Consider the following 15992-nt stretch of genomic DNA (forward strand, 5'->3'; position numbering starts at 1 on the left):
AGAAGAATGCACAATCCCTGAGGTCAGCCCGGACAGGCCAGAATCACCACAGGTGACAGACACGTATGTCAGTGTCCAACAACCAGAGTCCCAACTGTGGCGCTTCACGAGGGAGCGTAGACCACCTGAAAGACTAAACCTATGATCCCAGTAAGACTTTGCGGGGGGGGCGGGGTGGGGGGGGGGAGGAAGGTGATGTCATGTTTGTAACTACAATGTAACACCACTGTATTACTGTATACACTCAACTTAGATGCACACCTTGACCACAGGGGGTGAACTTGTGGGAGACACTCCTTACCTGATCACACAGGTATATAAAGGGAGGTCCCATGCAGGGTCATCACTTCTGGAGTCCTGTAATAAAGAGTAAGGTCACAGAGTGATCTTGTCCCTGGAATGTGCCTCGTGTAGTTTTATGCTGTAGAGTAAGGACTTTACAGTAATGAAGACGAATGCTGAAAGTTTTGCGTCATTACTATCACAAGATCCGGGCCCAGAATTCTGAAAATCACAATTTGTGTAAGTGTGTTTTAACTAGTGGCAACAAAAACAACCAATCACAAACACCTGGATTAATTAACCTGTGATACTTCACAAGCAGCTGATGAGCCCGCCCCGCCCTCCCCACCCCGTCCCCACACCGCTGTAATAAATGTTGAAAACTTTGTTCAGCCACATGGTGTGTAGAGTTTTTGGTGAAAATTTAACATTTGCTGGCAACTTCTTTAATGGAGCGACACCTTTGGTGGGAGAACAGTCACTAAATGTGTAGAAGGTGATGCAAAGTGCGGCAATGTACCAGTGGCAGAGTAAACTCTGTCTCTTCGAATTGGAGGACCCCGCTGCAGGTTCAGAAGAAGCTGCGTGACTTAAAAATGAACACAAAAGTTAGACATAAATAAGACTTTGAATATAACTTTAAAGGAGCAACAGCGATCCTACATGGACATGAAATAAAGTTGCAATGGTTAAATGTACATGCAAAACAATGCTGTACTGGCAGAGAAATGCTAACAAGGATGTAACAAGTCTCAGACTAGAAGGCACTGCTGTACTTATGCAAATTTCTATTAGCGATGTCGTAATGGGAAAGAGAATTCACTGCAGGAAGGTGTTTCCAGGGACCAAAACCATGGGGAAGCATGTCCGAGAGGGGGAGGTTCACTCGTCGGCTGCTGTAACTACAGTGGAGGATCAGCAGAAACCCCAGAGATCTGGTGTAAATGGCCAAATACGCTGTTTCTCCAGGGTTTTCGCGAGAGTTACAGCAGAATATCTGGAGATTGCCCTGTGGAAATTAATGGCATGTGTCTCAATCCCCACTGCCCTGTTGTTTAAAAGCAAAACTCACATATAAGAGAGAGACACTGCATGGAAAAGGTAGGAGGTGGACTTGAGTGCATTAAAATTGCAATTCACATCAGGAGCCAAGAGTTGAAGGACAATGGAGAAAACGTAGGCCAATAAGGCCACTTTTTCAGATGTAGCCCGGCAGATTATAGTTGATGGCATGAAGGAGAAAAGAAATACCCGTCACAGATCGGAAGGGCTTCCAACAAATAAGCAGTGCCTCAGCAGAAAAGGGAGTCAATTACTAGCAAAGACGTTTGAAAAAGATACAAGGAAGACAGCAATTTTAAAAGGAAAGTACAAAGGAAGATGAGTGTTCGTTATATTATATATAGCTTTGAGCCACAATTATCTTATCTCGTAATCTATAGATTTTAAGGAAAATTACTTTCAATATATAGATCTGATTAATCTAATCCACAAGAACTACTTCCTGTTCCCTACACCCTGATCACCCAATTTAGCCGATATTGTAAAGGATTCCTTCTCCTCAGGCACTATCCCCCACTTTTCAAAATCACCATCATCACCCCTCAAAAACAACACACTCAAACCCCTCTGTGCTCACTAAGTACCATCCCATCACCAACCTCCTTTTCCTCCCAAGCTCTTTGAAAGTGCTTTGCCTCCCAGATTTGTGCCCATGTCTCCTACAACTCCAGATTTGAGTCCCTCCAATCAGATTTCCATCCCTCCCACAGCATTGAAACAGTCCTAATCAAAATCACAAATGATATCCTGTGTGACTCTAATTGTGGTGCAGTTTCTATTTTTGCTTTCAGATTTACAGCATCTGCAGTATTTTTTTTTGTTTTCAGCTTTGCTGGATTTCGACAAAACTGATGCCTCTCACATGAATAACTCCCACTACTGCTATGGAGACGCTGGAGCCCCAACACTAAGATGCAATCACAGTCAACTTCAATTCAATTCGAGAATGGTCACATGCAACTCTGTTAGAGAGATTCCAAAGCCTCAAGTATCCACTGCTTGGACAGATCTATGGGCATCGCAAGGCGATGCTGTCCAGCAGTGACGTTTATAGTGTAGCAGAGAGGCAGCCAGTCAACGTTAATGTCATCAGTAGTTCGGTCCTATCGTATAGTCCTGGAGCAGCAGCAGAAGGTGCCACTTTTGTAAGCAACGATCGCACAGTGACTACAACAATGAGATCTCCAATGGTGATGCAGATAGAACATAGGAATTGCTAGACAAAAAATGATCCAGGTCCGTATTGTTCACATTTTACCATCCTGGTAGTCGCATGATACAGAGAGTTGTTGACTAATCATAGCAATCACTCTCCATCAATTAGTCTACAACAGACTTAGAAATGACATGAGGATAACTGCAGTGATGCAGAGCTTTGGGAGCCAGAGGTCCAAAGTCACCTTAATCCTCCCAAGCCTGTTACACTTGCCACATGTTGGGCTCAAAATTCCACATTGCCTTTTTTTGGCGCTACTTAAGATTAACGGCCGATTTTTTAAGCCGAAGTAGCGCCAATAAAAGTCCAAAGTTTTGCCATTTTTCTGTTTGAATTTGGCGGCGCGCAGAAAGACCTTAGCTTCTGTGGATGGAGCTAATTGATAGTGCCGAAAAACTGAGGCCCTGTTCTGAGCATGCTCAAGCATTTAGGTTTCCAGGGTAATGTGTAATTGTACAACTTTACTCTGTAGCTAACCTGTGCTGAATTTTTCCGTGTCGACCCGCTGAGATTTCCAGCATTTTCTGCCCTTATCCCCAGCCAAAAGGAACCCCTGTTGTTGCCCCTATCCCCAGCCAAAAGGCCCAAATGCTGCCGCCCCTAACCACGGCCAAAAGGAACACCTGCTGCCGCCCCTATCCACGGCCGAATAGCCCCGCTGCTGCCGAATGAACAAAGAGCATAGAAATAACTTCAAACAATGAAAAACAAGACGACTGATCTGACTGCCCTGCAGAAAGTGTCTATCGAGAAAGATAGGTTAATGGTAAAAGCCAGCTTATACTTTTTTCTCATCAGAAGAGGTCAAGGGTGTTTTACAGTTCAACTTTCATTGCTTGCACCACTAGTTTTGCAATTTTATTTTGTTACTTCCCCGAGCCAACATTATCACTGGCCATGCAGCCTTTCATTTGAAAATGACTACCTGAGAGGCCCTCTCCCCGACCGAAAAGCCCCACTACTGCCGCCCCTATCCTCGGCCAAGAGGTCGCTGCTGTTGATGCCCCGATCCCCAGCTTGGCTTCCACCTCCCCCCCTGGGCTTCTTTGGAACATTGGTTATGAACGTGTCTTGGTTATATGTGCTCTCCTAGCTGAGTAGCAGGATTTACAGAGTGTTCTCTATCTATTCAGAAAATAATATTTTGGGATACAGTTTGAATAATTTGAGACATTTGGAGCCCAAAATTCACCACCATTTAACTCCAAATTTTTGGAGGTATCAGTGTTTTTTGGAACTAACTTAATTTTGCAAGTTCATAACCACTCTTTTTTATTTGTTCACGGATGTGGGTGTCGCTGGCAAGACCAGCATTTGCTGAAGTGATTATCTGCACAAACATTTTTGTGCGCTTGGGAGATCCTGCCTTTTTTGCGCCTGTGCACATGATCCGGTCGTGCATGCGCAGTACGATATATGAGGAAGCTGGAAGTGGGGCCGAACCATGTTGCCGAGCCTGGAGTTACTTCCATTGCTGCTCGAGCCTGAGCCTGCCACTGGGGCTTTTGGGTTATCTTCTGAAAATCAATTAGTTTACTCAAGGAGCCTCCAGGACATTTGCCTAGCATATCGCTGTGATCATCTACACAAACATTTCTGTGGCGTTCTGAGCGAGTGAGAGGAAATCAGAGATGGGAGAGAGTGGGGGAAGAGAGAGAGAGTGTGTTGTAGAGAGAGAGGGGCAGAGAGAGTAGGGCTGAGAGAGAGAGAGACTGAGGAAGAGAAAGAGCGTGGGCAGAGAGAGAGAGTGAGAGGCACAAAGAGAGACTCAGAGAGAGAGAGAGACTGGGGAAGAGAGAGGGGCAGAGAGAGAGAGAGAGAGAGAGAGAGAGTGGGGCAGAGAGAGTGAGAGGGTTGGGCAGAGAGAGAGGGGAGAGGCAGGGAGAGAGAGAGAGAGAGAGAGAGAGAGAGAGAGAGAGAGAAATAGAGCGAAAGAGGCAGAGAGAGAGAGGGGACGGACGGGGAGTGGGGATCGGGGTGGGGGGGTGGGGGAGTGAGAGAGTGAGAGAGAGGGAGAGAGAGAGAGAGAGAGAGAGAGAGAGAGAGGGAAAAGGGGAAGGGAGGTCAGGAACTGTGTGGTATGAATGTTACTTGCCACTTATCAACCCAAGTCTGAATGCCATCCAGGTCTTGCAGGCACAGACTGGTTCATTATCTGAGGAGTTAACTGAACACTGTGCAATCATCAGCAAACATCCCCACTTCTGACTTTATGTTGGAGGGCAGGTTATTGATGAAGCAGCTGAAGATGGTTAGGTCGAGGACATTTCCCTGAGGAACTCGTGCAGTGATGTCTTTGGACTGAGATGATTGATCTCCAACAACCTCAACCATCTTCATTTGTACTAGGTATGACTCCAGCTAGTGGAGAGTTTACCTCTAATTCCCATTGACTCCAATTTTACTAGGACTCCTTGATGCCAAATGCTGCCTTGATGTCAAGGGCAGTCACTCTCACCACACCTCTGGAATTCAGCTCTTTTGTCCATGTTTGGACCAAGGCTGTAATGAGGTCTGGAGCCGAGTGGTCCTGACGGAGCCCAAACCGAGCATCGGTGAGCAGAATTATTGGTGAGTAAGTGCTGCTTGAAAACATTGTCGATGACACCTTCCATTTGCTGATGATTGAGAGTTGTCTGATGGGGCATAATTGGATGGATTGGATTTGTTCTGCTTTTTGTGGACCGGACATACATGGGCAGTTTTCCACATTGTCAGGTAAATGCCAGTGTTGTAGCTGTAGTGGAACAGCTTGGCTCGAGACGCGGCTTGTCTGGAGCACAAGTCTTCACAACAGCCGGGATGTTGTGAGGTCCATAGAGTTTGCTGCATCCAGTGCGCTCAGCCATTTTTTGATATCACATGGCGTGAATCGAATTGTCTGAAGACTGACTTCTATGATGGTGGGGACCTCAGGAGGAGGCCGATGTGGATCATCCACTTGGCACTTCTGGGTAAAGATGGTTGCAAATGCTTCAGCCTTGTCATCTGCACTCACATGCTGGGTTCCGCTATCAGTGAGGACGGGGATATTCATGGAGCCTCATCCTCCCGTTAGATGTTTAATGGTCCACCACCATTCACGACAGGATATGACAGGACTGCAGAGCATTGATCTGTGGAATCGCTTAGCTCTGTCTACAGCACGACGCTTCCATTGTTCAGCATGCATATAGTCCTGTGTTGGGGTCAAGGTGAGGTGAGAGTTCGGGGGCCCAGGAGAGGCGAGAGTTGGGGGGCCCAGGAGAGGTGAGAGTTGGGGGGCCCAGGAGAGGTGAGAGATGGGGGGCCCAGGAGAGACAAGAGTTGGGGGGCCCAGGAGAGGCGAGAGTTGGGGGGGCCCAGGAGAGGCGAGAGTTGGGGGGGGCCCAGGAGAGGCAAGAATTCGGGGGCCTAGGAGAGGCGAGAGCTCGGGGGCCCAGGAGAAGCGGAGTAGAGGAGCAGTGGGGTCATGGCCCAGGAGTGGCGGTGTCGGAGTCGAGAAAGGGCGGGTTCACAGCCCAGGAGTGGCGGTGTCGAAGTTGAGGAGCGGCTGGGTCGTGGCCCAGCATATAGCAGTGGGTTCGGGGTCCATGAATGGCGCAGCAGAGTTTGGTCTTCAGTCATCTTGGATAACCCTTGCCACTGGACCAAGGCTGGGCTCTGTTAAGTTCGTGTGGTGGCTGGTGAGCAAGTGCTACTCCACGTTAAAAGAATTCACGCGCAGACATCTTTCACCCTGAAAATGTAGCTCTGGACCTGGAATGTCAGGTCCCTCATTGAAACATCTGTGAACTCATTTTTTTTGGTGTGGAAGCGGGTCATCTGTGACACGAGGGACTGCCTAATACTACTACTATACTATACAGCTTCCCCAGGTTGGCACCTCAATTTTAGGTACGCACTCCTCATTGAACCAGGGTTGGTCCCCTGGCCTGATGGTAATGGTAGAATGAGTGATAGGCTGGGCCACGAGGTTACAGATTGTGGTGGAATACGTGTCAGCCGACATTGTTAACGGTTCCCTCTCCTCAGGTACTGCTCCGTCAACGTCAAATCTGCTGTCTTCACCTGTTCCTCAAAAAAACAACCCTTGACCCCACTTTGATTGCTAGCGATCGCCTCATCTTCAACCTCCCTTTCCTGTCCAAAGTCTCCCAAATCCGTGACCACTTTCCATGAATTCAATGTTTGAATCCCTTCAATCTGGTTTTCGCCCCTGTCACAGTACCGAAATGGCTCTCATCAAATGACATCCTTTGTGACTGTGACAAAGGTAAACTATCCCACCTCGTCCTTGTGGACCAGTCTGCAGCCTTTGACACAGTTGACCACTCCATCCTCCTCCAATGCCTCTCAACCATTGTCCAGTTAGATGGGAATGTACTCACCTGGTTCCATTCTTATTTATCTAATCATAGCCAGAAAATCTCCTGCAATGGCTTCTCTTCCCACTCCCGCATCGTTGCCTCTGGTGTCCCCCAAGGATCTGTCCTTGGGTCCCCTCTTATTTCTCATCTATATGCTACCCCTTGGCGATATCATTGGAAAACTCGGAGCCAGGTTCCACATGTACGTTGATGACACCCAGCTCTACCTCTCCACCACTTCTCTCAACCCCTGCTTGGTATCCAAGTTGTCAGATTGCTTGTCCAACATCCAGTACTGGATGAGCAGAAATTCTCTGATTAAATCCTCTTCTTCTTCGGCAGTCCCTCGGAGTCGAGAATTACTTGCTTCCACATTAAAAATGAGTTCTCAGGTGTCTGAAGAGTCCAATGCAGGAACTTCCCTATCACAGGTGGGGCAGACAGTGGTTGAAGGAATGGATGGGTGGGGTGCCTGGGTTACTGTGCGCTCCTTCTGCTGTCTACGCTTGGATTCAGCTTGCTCTCAGCGAAGAGACTCGAGGTGTTCAGCGCCTTCCCGGATGCTTTTCATCCACTTTGAGCAGTCTTGGCCAGAGATTCCCAGGTGTTGGTGGGGATGTTGCACTTTTTCAAGGAGGCTTTGAGGGTGTCCTTGAAGCAGTCCCTCTGCCCACCTGTGGCTCGCTTGCCGTGTTGCAGCTCCGAGTAGAGCACTTGTTTTGGGAGTCTCATGTCAGGCATGCAGACGATGTGGCCCGTCCAACGGAGCTGGTCGACTGTGGTCAATGCTTCGATGCTGGGGATGTTGGCCTGAGCGAGAACACTGACGTTGGTGCGCCTATCCTGCCAATGGATTTGCAGGATCTTGCGGAGGCAGCGTTGGTGGTACTTCTCCACTGTTTTGAGGTGCCTGCTGTACATAGTCCATGTCTCTGAGCCATATAGGAGGACGGGTATCACTACTGCTCTGTAGACCATGAGCTTGGTGCCGGGTTTGAGATCCTGGTCTTCAAACATTCCCTTTCTCAGGCTACCAAAGGCTGCACTGGCACACTGAAGGTGGTGTTGGACCTCATTGTCGATGTCTGCCTTGTTGACAGTAGGCTTCCAAGGTATGGAAAATGGTCCACGTTGTCCAAGGCCTCGTCGTGGATTTTGATAACAGGGCGGGGGGGGTGGGGGCAATGCTGTGTGGAGGAGGCAGGTTGGTAGAGGACCTTTGTCTTACGGATGTTTAGTGCAAGGCCCATGCTCTTGTATGCCTCGGTGAAGGTGCTGACGATGGCTTGGAGTTCAGCCTCAGAGTGTGCGCAGACGCAAACATCGTCTGCGTACTGTAATTCAATGACGGAGGATGGGACGACCTTGGATCTGGCCTGGAGGTGGCGGAGGTTGAACAGATTCCCGTTTATCCTGTAATTTAGCTCCACTCCAGCGGGGAGCTTGCTGAGGGTGAGATGGAGCATTGCAACAAGGAAGATGGAGAATAGCTTTGGTGCGATGATACAGCCTTGCTTGACCTCGGTATTGGGAAGACGGAAGCCATTATCTTTGGTCTCCGCCATAAACTGTGCTCCCTAACCACTGACTCCATCCCTCTCCCTAGCATCAATCTTAGGGTGAACAAGACTGTTCGCAACATAGGTGTCATACTTGACCCCGAAATGAGTTTCCAGCCACATATCCGCGACATAACTAAAACTGCCTTTTTCCACCTCCGTAACATTGCCCGCCTCCGCCTCCTGCCTTAACTCTTCTGCTGCTGAAATGCTCATTCATGCCTTTGTTAACTCTAGACTTGGCTAGTCCAACTCACTCCTGGCTGGCCTCCCAGATTCTACACTACGTAAACTTGAGGTCATCCAAAGCTCAGCAGCCTGTGTCCTAACTCGCATTAAGTCACGATCACTCATCACCCCTGTGCTTTCTGACCTACATTGGCTCCTGGTTAAACAACGCCTCGATTTTAAAATTCTCATCCTTGTTTCCAAATCACTTCATTGCCTTGCCTCTCCCTATCTCTGTAATCTTTTTCAGCCTCACGTATTTACTGAGGCTTACTTACTGAGGCGTACGAAAGCATGGGCCTTACTCTAAACATCAGCAAGACAAAGGTCCTCCACCAGTCTGTCCTTATTGCACAGCACTGTCCCCCAGTCATCAAGATTCACGGCATGGCCCTGGACAACGTGGACCACTTCCCATATCTCGGGAGCCTCCTATCAACAACAGCAGGCATTGACGACGAGATCCAGTGTGCCAGTGCAGCCTTCGGCCGCCTGAGGAGAAGAGTGTTTTAAGACCAGTCCCTCAAAACTGCCACCAAGCTTATGGTCTACAGGGCTGTAGTAATACCTGCCCTCCTGTACAGCTCAGAAACATGGGCCATGTACAGTCGGCACCTCAAGTCGCTGGAGAAATACCATCAACGATGTCTCCGCAAGATCCTACAAATCCCCTGGAAGGACAGACACACCAACATTAGCGTCCTCGACCAGGCCAACATCCCCAGCATTGAAGCACTGACCACACTTGATCAGCTCTGTTGGGTAGGCCACATAGTTCGCATGCCAGATACGAGACTCCCAAAGCAAGCGCTCTACTCGGAACTCCTTCACGGCAAACGAGCCAAAGATGGACAGCGGAACTGTTACAAGGGCACCCTCAAAGCCTCCCTGATAAAGTGCAACATCCCCACTGACACCTGGGAGACACTGCCAAAGACCGCCCTAAGTGGAGGAAGCGCATCCGGGAGGGTGCGGAGCACCTCGAGTCTTGTTGCCAAGAGCATGCAGAAATCAAGCGCAGGCAGCGGAAAGAGCGTGCGTCAAACCAGTCCCACTTACCCCTTCCCTCAACAACTATCTGTCCCACCCTGTGACAGAGACTGTGGTTCTTGTATTGGACTGTTCAGCCACCTAAGGACTCATGTTAAGAGTGGAAACAAGTCTTCCTCGATACCGAGGGACTACCTAAGATGATGATGATGAATCTTTTTCAACCTCACAACCCCATAAGATGTCTGTGTTCCTCAAAATCTGCCCTTTTGAACATCCCTCATTATAACTGCTGAACCATCGGTGGCCGTGCGGTCAGCTGTTTTGGCCCTAAGCTCTGGAACTCCCTCCTTAAACCTCTCCGCCTCTCTTTCCTCCTTTAAGACACTCCTTAAAACCTACCTCTTTAACCAAGCTTTCTGCTTTAATTTCTTCTTTTGTGGCTCGGTGTCAAATTTATCTGTTTTGTCTTGTAACACTGCTATGAAGCACCTTGGGAGCTTGTACGACGTTAAAGGCACTATATAAATAAAAGTTATTATTATTAATGCAATTTTGCTGCTGATAGCCCACTGCACCTCATAATGCTCGGTTTTGAGCTGCTAGATCTGTTCTAAATCTATCCCATTTAGCACGGTGGTGGTGTGCCGCACAACACGATGGAGGGTTTCCTTAGTGTGAAAACGGGACTTCGTCTCCACAAGGTCTGTGCAGTGGCCAGTGCTGTCACAGACAGATGCACCTGCGACATGTAGATTGGTGAGGACGAGGTCAAGTAGGTTTTTCCCTCGTTTTGGTTTTCTCACCACCTGCCGCATGCCCAGTCTGGCAGCTATGTCCTTCGAGACTCGGCCAGCAGTGCGGCCACTACTTGGTGATGGATATTGGAGTCTTCCACCCAGAGTACATTCTGTTCCCCTCAGTGCTTCATGGAGGAGTATGGATTCATCAGCTGAAGGAAGGCCGCAAGTGGTAATCAGCAGGAGGTCTTCTTGCCATGCTTGACCTGAAGTTATGAGACTTCATGGGGTCCGGAGTCAATGTCAAATGGCCAGTCCCTCCCGACTGGACATACCCAGGGATGGTGATGTAGGAGTCTGGGACATTGGCTGAAAGGTATGATTCTGTGAACTATTGCTTGACTACTCTGTGTGACAGCTCTCCCAATTTTGGCACAAGTCCCCAGATGTTAGCAAGGAGGACTTTGCAGGGTCGATTGGGCTGTATGTGCCATTGTCATGTCCATAGCCAGTGCCGAGGTCGATGCTGGGTGGTCCATCCAGTTTTATTCTTATTGTTTTTTGTAGCAGTTTGTTACAACTGAGTAGAGAGCAGTAAATAGTCAACCACATTGCTGTAGGTCACATATAGGCAGCAGATTTCCCTCACTAAACGACAATCTAATAGTTTCATGGTCACTATTACTGATACTAGCTTTTTATTTCAGATTTATTTAATGAACTGAATTTCCCAGCTGCTGTGGTGAGATTCAAACTTACATCGCTGGATTATTAGTCCAGGCCTCTGGATTACTAGTCCCGTAACATAACCACTATGCTACCGTTCCCTGAATGCTTATAAATGCATTTCTGGTCATCTGAATCCCATGCGACTACCATCCTGCTTCCACATATTGATTATTTTTATGAAATATGTGAATCCAATCTGCCCCTCCCAGTACTATTTGCGCACAATTACTACCATCAAGCTTTTCCGCCTGGCTATGCGAAAGGAAAGGGGAACGCTTTCCAACATTTGGACACTAAACAGAATATAATGTGGTGAGCTGATGGGAAGAGTGGTTTTACCGAGAAGCTGTGTAACACCCGTGTATAACATAACATTCTTCCTAATACTCCTGTGAAGCACCTTGGGACGTTTTACTACATTAAAGGTGCTATATAAATACAAGTTGTTGTTGTTATTCCATCTTTCTATTTACAATTTAAATCATCCAAGTTACTATGATGCTAATTCTTTTTCAATCCCAATGATGTTTCAGGCTATGGTTATCTTGCCCTAGATCTCTGCTTGCATTCCTCGCTTCTCTTGGATCAATAACATGTCACTCTTTCTGAACAAACATAGCCTGAGCATTTGCTGCTCTGTACCATGTTGACAGGAAAGAATCTCTTTATTGATGTAATAATTAGCGCTAAGCATCACAGTTTCATTGTTCATTCTGGACATATTGGGTATCTCTTTCTCCCCTGAAAGGCACTAACTTTTCTAGTCCGCTGTCCACGAACACCAGAAATCACACCCAATTGGCCATTTTTTAAAATGTGAATCTAGACAATCACTTTCATAAGACTATTCAACTGCAGGACAACACAGAAGTGCCAATTCTCACTGGATAATAATTATGAATGGGAATCCTGGATGATTTCCCTCTCCCAACACTGGGAGACTCAGACCAAATATAGTGCCTCACCTATCTCAACACAGACTAGAGCTCAATTCATGGGATTTACCTGGGTTTGATAGCACACAAAACAGTTTACATGCCAATTTAGATCAAGCAACTGTCCTCAATCATGTTTGTGTCGACGTGTGTGTGTGTGTGTGTGTGTGTGTGTGTGTGTTACCTACTGTAGAATAAACCAGCTCCTGAGTTGAACGGAACTTTGTCTCACCCAGTGTTAACTTGGTCTGGCTTCAGATACTGAACGAGTACACATGTGTAAGCACGGAAATATGGTCCAGATCATAAGGGAGTTATGCTTCTGGGTTTTACTACTGCACAAATAAACACAGGACAGCAAAAGTCAACTTCCATTAGAAGTAGATGTTGAGACCGCTTAAGGGACTGACCGCCACCACTGAACCCAAGACATCTACGCCAGTTCGGGATTTGTAACAGCTTTAGTTAGGGCTTGTTAGTTGACTGCTGAACTGTCCTTCGGACACACCTGCCCTCTACGCTAACTTCCACCCATTATACATTTACAGTTTAAAAAAGTGCTTCACTGCAGCTCTGTGGGCCTCGTTTTCTACATTTTGAGGTTCGCCAGATACTGACTTTCAAGATTCTCGAAGGACAATCTTGAGTGTTCATCGTGTTATCTTTATAGATTTTCCTTAGAGAAATTAATTTTTCTTCAAAAAAAACTCAAATTGGCTGTCATCACAACTGAGATTGAATCACTTATAAAGGTTTTATCATTAACATTTTGCAATCATCTTGTCAATTTCTCCATTCAAGGTGACATACTCATTTCAATTTGCCTTCAACTCTGAGTTAATATAATGAAATACGCACATTTAATGGGATCACAGCAAATAAACAGCAACAGGCTCTGTTTGAAAGATATGAAAAATATAACATCCAATTTATAGAAGTTTACAGGATTTTTTTGAAAAATCTAATTCAGATTATACTTTAAAGCCAGCAATATAACAGCTCAGACCTTGGCAATCTAAACCTTGAAGCCCAGATAACTCCATTCTATTTGCCCTTATATTTCTTACTGACTGGTTTGTCCTGTTTGAGTTTTACGAACATACATGCGAACAATGACGGACAGGTAAAGACCATCTGGTCCATCGAGCCTGTCCCACACAATTGCGATACCTTGTGTATCACAACGTATGCACTCCACCCCACCCAAAATCATGTGATCTCCTGGGAGAGGCAAAAAAACATAAAAAACCTAGGCCAATTTGGGAAAAAAAATCTGTGAAATTCCTCTCCGACCCATCTAGGCGATCGAAGCTAGTCCAGGAGATCACTCTGGCCCTGACACCTCGCCGTGGGGCCCGTGATGCCCCGGATGTTTCCAGTAGAGTGGACAAGGGAGAACCAGTTGATGTGGTGTATTTGGACTTTCAGAAGGCTTTTGACAAGGTCCCACACAAGAGATTAATGTGCAAAGTTAAAGCACATGGGATTGGGGGCAGTGTGCTGACGTGGATTGAGAACTGGTTGGCAGACAGGAAGCAAAGAGTAGGAGTAAATGGGTATTTTTCAGAATGGCAGGCAGTGACTAGTGGGGTACCGCAAGGTTCTGTGCTGGGGCCCCAGCTGTTTACATTGTACATTAATGATTTAGACGAGGGGATTAAATATAGTATCTCCAAATTTGCAGTTGGATGGCAGCGTGAGCTGTGAGGAGGATGCTATGAGTGACTTGGATAGGTTAGGTGAGTGAGCAAATGCATGGCAGATGAAGTATAATGTGGATAAATGTGAGGTTATCCACTTTGGTGGTAAAAACAGAGAGACAGACTATTATCTGAATGGTGACAGATTAGGAAAAGGGGAGGTGCAACGAGACCTGGGTGTCATGGTACATCAGTCATTGAAGGTTGGCAGGCAGATACAGCAGGCAGTTAAGAAAGCAAATGGCATGTTGGCCTACATAGTGAGGGGATTTGAGTACAGGGGCAGGAAGGTGTTGCTACAGTTGTACAGGGCCTTGGTGAGGCCACACCTGGAGTATTGTGTACAGTTTTGGTCTCCTAACCTGAGGAAGGACATTCTTGCTATTGAGGGAGTGCAGCGAAGGTTCACCAGACTGATTCCCGGGATGGCGGGACTGACATGTCAAGAAAGACTGGATCAACTGGGCTTGTATTCACTGGAGTTCAGAAGAATGAGAGGGGATCTCATAGAAACGTTTAAAATTCTGATGGGTTTAGACAGGTTAGATGCAGGAAGAATGTTCCCAATGTTGGGGAAGTCCAGAACCAGGGGTCACAGTCTAAGGATAAGGGGTAAGCCATTTAGGACCGAGATGAGGAGAAACTTCTTCACTCAGAGAGTGGTGAATCTGTGGAATTCTTTACCACAAAAAGTTGTTGAGGCCAATTCACTAAATATATTCAAAAAGGAGTTAGATGTAGTCCTTACTACTAGGGGGATCAAGGGGTATGGCGAGAAAGCAGGAATGGGGTACTGAAGTTGCATGTTCAGCCATGAACTCATTGAATGGTGGTGCAGGCTCGAAGGGCCGAATGGCTTACTCCTGCACCCAATTTCTATGTTTCTATGTTTCTATTAAATTGCCTGCAGTACCTACCTTCTGTAAGAGTTAATCTCCTCCGCAGCCAGAAACAAATCCAGCTTTTGCTTGAAGGAATTCATTGAGTCTGCATCCACCACGTGAGAGGGCAGCTTGTTCCAGAGGTCTACTATTCTTTGTGAAAAGAATCAGCTTCTAACATCTAACCTAGATCTAGCCTTATATAACTTATAATTGTGCCCCTTGGTCCTGTCTAACTGATTTAATTGAAATAAATGGTCAGCTGGAATACTGTCAATTCCCTTCATTATCTTATAAACCTCAATCATATCCCCCAAAGTCTACACTGCTCTAAGGTAAAGAATCACAACTCTTTCAACCTAAGTTGATAACTAAGATGCTTTAGACTAGTGACCCTCTTCTGCACCCTTTCCAGAGCCCCAGTACTGAAGCACTGACCACACTCGATCAGCTTCGCTGGGCAGGCCACAAAATACGCATGCCAGATACGAGACTCCCTAAGCAAATGCTTTATGTGGAGCTCCTTCATGGTAAACGAGCCAAAGGAGGACAGCGAAAACGTTATAAAGACATGCTCACAGCCTCCCTGGTAAAGTGCGACATCACCACTGACATCTGGGAGCCGTGATATCCCCTTGCTCAGTACCTGTACCATCCAATTTAACGTGACCACCCTTTGTCCGGAAAAATCCCTTATCCAGAACAGGCCAGGTCCCGATGGTTCCGGATAAGGGAGATTCAACCTGTATCATCTGCAAATTTGAAAATTATGCCACCAACCCCTGAATCCAGATCATTAATAAAAATAGTAAAAAGCAATGGTCCCAACACTGATCCCTGTGGGACACCAAACAGATCCAAATTCATCTATAACTACTCTTTGTCTGCATCCTGCCAGCCAGTTCTGTATCCAGCTCAATATATTTCCACTAATACCAGAGGCTCTGGTCTTATAGAGAAGCCTCTTGTATGGTACCTTGTCAAAAGCTTTTTGGAAATCTAAGTAGACAATATCTACTGGGCTTCCCTCATCCACCAACTTTGTAACTTCTTCAAAAAGTACAATTAGATTTGTGAGACATGACCTCTTTTTTATGAAGCCATGTTGGGTGTATCTAATATGTCCCTCACTATCCAAGTATTCACATATTACATCCCTATCCCAACTATTTACAATATACATTAATGATTTAGATGAAGAAATTGAATGTAATATCTCCAAGTTTGCAGATGACACTAAGCTGGGAGGCAGTGTGAGCTGTGAGGAGGATGCCAAGAAGCTGCAGGGTGACTTGGACAGGTTAGGTGAGTGGACAAATAC

The 15992-nt window shown here is 46.7% G+C and overlaps 1 protein-coding gene across 1 annotated transcript in view; it reads right to left on the reverse strand.

The window, feature by feature from the left end:
- disp3 (dispatched RND transporter family member 3) overlaps positions 1-15992 on the reverse strand; it is a 333206-nt gene that overhangs the window by 170386 nt on the left and 146828 nt on the right. The window lies entirely within an intron of this gene.

Source organism: Pristiophorus japonicus, chromosome 18 (assembly GCF_044704955.1).
Source record: "Pristiophorus japonicus isolate sPriJap1 chromosome 18, sPriJap1.hap1, whole genome shotgun sequence".
Taxonomy (NCBI): domain Eukaryota; kingdom Metazoa; phylum Chordata; class Chondrichthyes; family Pristiophoridae; genus Pristiophorus; species Pristiophorus japonicus.